Here is a 7804-nt window from a genome sequence, read left to right as displayed (position 1 = left end):
TACCCTGCCCCGCAACCATCAGCCAATCACAAGAAACGGTTAAGTACAAACAAACAACAAAGCTCTCTCTTAATCCTAATTGCATGCACTTACCTCACTCTTATCCTTCATGCTATGCAACCCCTTGTTACACGAGATCCAAAGAATGTCTGCCTCCCGTGCACGTCTGGACCAGCAACACTCGGCGCCCGTAGCTCGTCGATACCGACGACGGTGCGGCTCGTCACGTCACGGTCTGCATCCCGGTTCGTGTCGGCCAGGCTTCGAATCTTGCACCTCAACATCTCCGCTCTTGGGGCTCCGATGTGGGCGGTCGTCGAGGGATGCACTGCTCGCGTCACGCAGCATGCGAAACAGCTTATCTGCACTCTCGGTCAGAGAGTAAACATTTCCAGTATGGCGTGGGTGAATCGCAAATCGTTCGTGACGTGGGTAGTCTCAACGGTGAAAACTCGGAGACGAGTCGATATTTACTGTCCGAGAATCTCGTATTGTTACACTCTGTCTCCTGCAAACGTCTGGTAGCTGCAGTCGCTTATCCCCCTCCACGCAATCCCGTTCCCTCTTACGTATTAATTGATTTGATTGATTGATTTAAAGGTCTATATTACTTCATTTTTCTGTCACTTCTGGCTAATCGTGAAGATAAGGATGAGCGACGATATGATGAATTGATGAAGTGACACTCGCAAAGAACACCAATGCCCAGGCCGAGATTCGAATCCGGGACCCCTTGCGCCGTAGCGCGCTGTGATAATCACTCCGCCACGGACAGAGATTCCCCGGACAGAGTGTAGACTGTAAGTAGTCCTCGGCCCCTGGTGATTTTCTTGGACATATTGAAATTGGTGTCAGTAAGAAACATCATCATTTCATTAGAGCCGTACAGCTGCTTATGAGCTGTTGAACAAATAGACATTTCAATTACAATCGGGAATCTGTGGAGCAAGACCGCGCATAACGGTAGGAAAGGGGAGAAAGCGAATGGCCGGACCAAACAGTACGTGCTGCTGCAAATTGCTGATAGCTGCAGTCTCGTTTTCTCCTACATGCACTCATTTCCCCCTCTCACGCGTCCATTGGTCGAGCCTTCTCGAATCTCTACTTGCGCAGAGAGTTGTTTTCGTTAGCTTCCTCCAGAGATTCCCGGAAGAGTGTAGGCTCTTGTTGAATTGGAACTAACTTCTCATAAAGAATAACAAGGATGCGTGGAAAGTTTACACAATCAATAAGACGTAAAATCGAAACAGAGACAAATGAAACGAATTGCACAGAAAGTTTTAAATGCTCGTATACGTTAGACGAGAACAAAACTGGAGTTTGGGACTTGAGACGAGAACGAGAAATAGACAAGCTTCCTTATTTGTGAGGCAAGACGAAACGAGATTGTGATCCCCACGGTGTGGAAGAAAAGATACAGAAGGGGCAAGGAAATGGCCGGATGACCGACTGCCGGATTTGAACTTACAATCTCCCGAATTTGAGTCAGACAACATTCTTCGCTCATCTAAACTCCTTCCTAGGCATATCCTATAGATCGTCCAACGAAAAGAATGGACTGTTGGGTAATATGAGAACAGCGTTGCCGCTTGCCGCAGGGGCGAGTAACGGACCTGCTGGCAGTGAAAGTACAAGACCAAACAAACGAGTGTGGCGCTTGAATCGCGGGTACGTACAAATTGAAGAAATAAGTTCGCGGTTAGCTATTATTAACAACAAGAAACAAATTCACAAAATTACATAAACTGAAAGAATATTTCTTAATGCTTGCGGCTATGATAAGAGGCATTGTCAACAACAATAACAGATCCCGGAGATTGGCGAGCAACTGTTCTCGAAAATACATCTCATACGTTTCTCCATCCATTTCATCATGGACATCTGCTGTATTCTTTTTGCACTGAAACACAAGTTGTTTTGCAGAAATCCGCGTTCGTTACCCGCATGCACTAAAGCGTATCGCTCTCGGCGAGATGTTGGATTTTTTAATCCGGTGGAAAAACCTGCCAGAAACGCTTGTTTTGCAGTTGTAATTGTCTTGTCTTTCCATTCGTAATTGACTGAGGTTCCGGTATTCACCCAGGATTCATCAGTGTAAACAATAATTCTATTTTCACGCCTAAACTTCCTAATTTATCTTAAATGTTTATAGCGAAGATAAATTAAATCTTCTCTTTCCATTAACATGGATTTGTTGCTCCTTTCCTCATACGAAAAGCCAAGTTCTTTGAGAAAGGCGTGAATCGTTGATATTTTAAAATTAACAGCAGCAAGAAGCGAATTAAGTGTTGGAGGTTTGTTTTTAAAAAAGAATTCGTCAACTTTACGTCGCACAGCACTTCTGACAAAATCATTATATTTTACATGTCTACTTGTAATTGGCGTTCTCTTCCTGGGTCGTTTGTTACCTTATGGTCCAAGAGGACCTTGAGAAACCTCACCCCGAACTTTTTAAACGCAGTAGGCCTTGAAACTCCCGTTGCTTTCGCTGTCTCGCTGGCTAACCAACTTACACCGCGATCCGGATTTTTCTGTTTTAAATGAACAAAAATATTCATTACTATTTGCCTGTCTTTACTTTTGAGAACCTCACCACGCCTTCTCTTCTTTACACTACTTTCGCTCATTTATCACTATTAAAACCAACATTTTTTTACAGCACAACACAACACAACACAACGCGCAGATCCGCCACAGTCAATCCTCGTGTAAACCAACGGTCAGTCACCATCCCCTTCCGAGAAATTTTGTCTACCACGGTACTGGCTGAGGGGATGGGGTGGAAAGCAGCCGGCAACGCTGGGCTCGCCGTTCCCCTCCGTGAACGTGCCCCTGTATAAATAAAATAAAAAACACGCGCTGCTGGAAGGAAATTTTGCTGCTCTGAAAGCTTAACCAGTTCCAGAATAGCGTTTTACATTCGAAACAAAAGCAAATGTGTTCACCTCTGCGCTCAGTAGTGAAAACAAAATTTAAAAAGAGGGAGGAAGTAGGGAAAGTAAAAGCCCATTTGAAGCAACAGTCTATTCTTTTCGCTCGTTGACCAATAGTTAGAATACTTAGCGGAGTGTATTTATCTCGTCTGAGACCATATATAAGGTTTGTCTAAAAAGTAGTGGCAATGGATCAATAACTCAAAAAATAAAATATATTTATGACAATATTTACATTTATCTTAAAGCTCTAAGAGTCCCCTTCAAAATCATCACCATCATCTTTCATACAGTCTTCCCATCTTTTCACTATATCAGAAAAACAAGAACTGAATTCTTCGCTGGTGACGGAAGATAATTTGGCAGTAGTAGCCGCCTTAATTTCTTCCAAATTTTCAAATCTCTTACCTTTCAACTCCCTTTTTATCTTGCCAAAGAAGAAAAAATCACAGGGGGCAAAATCGGGTGAATATGGAGGGTGTGGCATGACTGTTACCCTTTTTTGTCCCAAGAATTGGTTGACGGATATTCACTCAACATTCAACAGCTTGGGCACAATGCGAGAACACTTCTTTGTTAAGTTAATGCCAAAGCTTCTGCAATCATCCTTACACTAATTCTCCTGTCATTTTGCACCATTTCTTTCACGTTTTGCATTAATTCTTCTGTATGAACAGTTTTTGGGCGACCTGATCTTGGCATGTCATTTGTTTCAGTTCTGCCACTCTTAAAAGCAGAAAACCACCGGTAAACTGTTCTTGGGGGTAAGCAAGCTTGTTGGTAAGCCTGTTGCAACATTTCATGTGCTTCAGTTGCTGTTTTACCCAACAAAAACAAAAGCGAATATTGGCTCTTTGTTCTTCACGATTTTCTCGAGGAAGTTCGGCCATCCTGCTATTTGTCAATCTCGAATAAAACAATCAAAATTTAACCTTTTTTTCAATAAACTCTTTTTAATTTGCGCCACAGAGTAATTGCCACTACTTTTCAGACAGACTTTGTAATTATCACAAAATTGCTTCTTGTTTAACAGAAAAATCAGATTTCGTTACTGATCATTTCGTTAAAAAGGTTCTCGTCTCCTTTACAGATGGACAACCCTAGCACATATATGTATATATATGTATATATATATATGGTATTCTATGTCATCTAAGGACATAACTTCTTACTGAAGGATTAGAGAAATGTTTTAGGTCCGTTTTACACAACTCAGATTGGCCAACCGGAACTGCAGTTACAGTTTAAAGTATGTTTTGATTCATTTGATTTCATTTGATTTGTTTTAGTTTTACTTCGCTTTTCGGAATGGATGTCATCGAATAAGCCGTCCAACTGATAGGCGGTTTTTTGTCATCGATTGTGGATTTCCGCTACCGTTTTGTCAGTCAGCATTCGTTTGCAGAATAAAGTTAGTGAAGCTTATCATTCATAGTGACAATAAGCGAAAAGCATTACCGGACCATAATGAACAACACTATTACAAGAATAACGTGTACCTTCTGTTTTCAAGTGAGAAGAATCCGAAAGCATACCGACATACAATTTAGCATGTATATTTACATATTTTGTGTATTTAATGTGAGAATGAACTACAGAAACCACACAAAATACAAACACATTTACACTTCATTATCAGTAAGTGAAAGTGCTTAAAAATTGTTAAGAAATATTATTTCAGCTAGAATTTGTCCTCCTTTCATATTCCTCTTCATACGTCTCTTTCTTTGCTTCATCCTTACAGTTGTCTAATTTTAGCAGTCATTTTGCTGCACACCATAAGCTGTCTACCCACCTATGTTGTGACAATCCAACAGGATGGACTTTGAACGTCTTTAAAATATACAGGGTGCAAGGTATTTGAGGACATGTAATTGTGCGCCTACATTTTTGCAAACGAATTGCTGTACTTTTATATTTTCCGAGCATCAGTGGCAGAGTATCAGCTAATGCAAGAGATGAAAAGGCACGCTAGTATTGTTGCGATATACGCAAAGCAGAGCGATGTTGAGATTGCACGGTTGTTGAAAGTTGCCAGGTCATTTGTGCACAAAGTTCGGAAGGAGTTGGAAGCCTCTGGCGGTTACGTGTCGCTTAGAGCCAAGCTCAGAAATTATTCACAGCATTCGGATGGTATGCGGACACCACAATTCGTACAGCAGGTGCAGGACATCATCGATGGAAACCCGAAACGTCCATGAGAGCCATAGGAAGAGACCTCCTGGTGTCCTAGGGCACAATCCGCACTGTGGTACATGAGGACATTCGTCATGTGTCGTACGTGATGTGAAAGGTCAGTTCATGCAGGTGAACAGACAAGAACAACGTCTGCTTCGGGGAAGGAGATTACTGAACAAGGTGAAACATCTAGAAGATTTATTAGCTTTCTCTGTTTATTTCCGATGCAAGAAATTTGGACCAGAATCAAAATATGAACAGGAGAAATGACAGGTGGTTATGTGCTCAATCTCCTGATGTCCCCCGCGTTATGCACACCATGTTTCACGCAGCTGTGATGGTTTTAGGGGTGGTGAGTAGACGTCATGTGACCCATTCCAAAAGGTTTTCGGGTGAATGCTGCTGAGGTGTTGTGTCTCCCTGGATAGACAGTATACGTAATGGACTGCTGTGTGTGTTTCAGTAGGACTCTGCACGTGCTCACGAAGCTGCAACAAACCAAGATGGGCTGGCTGCTAATCTTCACGACTACATCGCACCAAGCATGTGGACACCTAACTCGCCAGACCTAAGTCCCCGGTTTGAAGGCGGTTACATCAAATAAACGTGTACTCGAACTATTACTGCATATGTGTACCCAGTTTTGCATCAATACATTTCGTTATTCTCCAGATATAGATGTTTTCCGTACTTTCTCCAATATGTCCTCAAATAGTTTACGCACACTATATATATTTAAATATATTTTCTTGTGTAATTTAGTATATACAATTATTTGTTAGTCACATTACAAATTAATTGTGACACAAAAATAGTCCCCCTTATACAGACAATTGAATACATGTTGAAATAAAGGGTGCGGCAAAAATAGTTAGACGATGTAAAATGAACATAGAAACGTATCCCGATAAATAAAGTGTTCATTGTTGGTTTTGTTTTGTAAAGTGGTTCAAAGCATTTTGGTCGAATGTTCATTGCGCATGCGCCGTATTTTAAGTATTACGTAATCCTTCCGTCAGTAGACATGGAGCGTTGGCCGGACGAACATCGCGCTTTCGCTGTGGAGTGTTTTTTGAAGAACAAAGACTCTGCAACAATTACGCAGCGTAAGTTCAGGCGTCATTTTAACATTGGTAGAAATGGACAAGTACCGACACGACAAACTATTCTTAATTGGGTGAAGTATTTCCGAGCTTCGGCGTCTGCAACATCAAAGAAATCCCCAGGTCGTCATCGTACAGTGAGGACACCAGGAAACATAGAAATGGTTCGAGAGGCATTGGAACAAAGTCCGAGGCGTTCAGCTCGTAGGCATGCTGTGTCACTTGGCATTTCAGATAGGAGTGTGCGGCGAATATTACACCAGGACCTACACTTCCACCCATTCAAAATTCAGATGATTCACAAGTTACTCCCTCAAGATTTCAATGAACGCGTTCACTTCTGTAATTGGGTGTTACAAATGACTAATGAGAACCCTAACTTTCTGCACAGGTTAATCATGTCAGACGAGGCTCATTTCCACATTAATGGTTGTGTGAATAAGCATAATTGCCGTTACTGGGCAAACAAAAATCCAAGGTTGCTGCATAAAGAGCCCCTTCATAGCCCTAAAGTAACAGTATGGTGTGGTGTCTCTTTTGATGGAATTATTGGACCATACTTTTTCGAGAACGAGGATGGTGACACTGTAACTGTCACGTGCGCTCGATATGTGGCCATGCTCGAAAACTTCGTTCTCCCAGAACTGAGACGGCGTCGCCTTACACGGGTGTGGTTTCAACAAGACGGAGCCACGTCACACACAGCAAATGCTTCAATCAACATTCTTGGGAGGATGTTTCCTGGAAGAGTTATCTCTCGTCGCGGCAATGTTTCTTGGCCTGCACGCTCGCCGGATCTATCGACATGTGACTTCTTCCTATGGGGTTACTTGAAGCAAGTAGTGTATGCAAATAAACCTGCAACATTACAGGATTTGCGTGACTCAATTCAACTTGCAATCCAACAAACCCCGCTCAACATGGTGCAACGAGCTGTGAGTGCGCTGAGGCGACGTGCAGAGATCTGTTTGACTACCCATGGTGCACACCTCAGTGAAATAATTTTCAAGAAGTAATTACCATATGTAATGCTTTTGTATGTAAATTCTTGGCATATAAATGTTTTTTTAATAAAAGTACATTAAAGTAATAATTTTGCAAAAAAACATCGTCTAACTATTTCTGGCGCACCTTACAAGGAAAAGTCAAATTAAAACTTAATTTGTTTTTGTTTCTTATCTAGCAGATTTCTATATGTAGGGTTGCACAAGTTTTCTGCATTTTAGCACAGACCTATTGGTTATCTAAATATATTTTCAACTTTAAGTTAGTGCCTGTATACCTTAAGAAGAATAAGTCTTTGGAGTTCACGTGCAGACACTTATGAACCACTGCGAAGGCTTTTCCACCCATCTACCTGCGAACTGAGGCCATTGTCGAAGTTTCGCCTTCATTAGTAAACTTGCTGGTTTGGTAAGCATGCACAGAGATTTTGAATTTTCATTTTCCGAGAGATTTCTGTAAGTTTTATGCTGACCAAGGCTACATGTTTAAAATAACAAAAATGGCGTTTTGATTAGTGTTGCAGCCTTGAGGTTGTTTTTGTAAATGACAGTTGATACCTCATGTAAATTTGAGCTATATGCAGTC

General features: G+C 41.6%; 1 pseudogene; it reads left to right on the top strand.

Annotated features, from left to right (window-relative positions):
• Positions 1–4891: 4891 nt before the first annotated feature.
• Positions 4892–5517, top strand: LOC145986855 (uncharacterized; annotated as a pseudogene).
• The last annotated feature ends 2287 nt before the right edge of the window (positions 5518–7804 follow it).

This window comes from Lepisma saccharinum, chromosome 4 (assembly GCF_977018435.1).
Source record: "Lepisma saccharinum chromosome 4, izLepSacc3.1, whole genome shotgun sequence".
Lineage (NCBI taxonomy): Eukaryota > Metazoa > Arthropoda > Insecta > Zygentoma > Lepismatidae > Lepisma > Lepisma saccharinum.
This window is presented reverse-complemented; position numbering and strand designations above follow the sequence as displayed.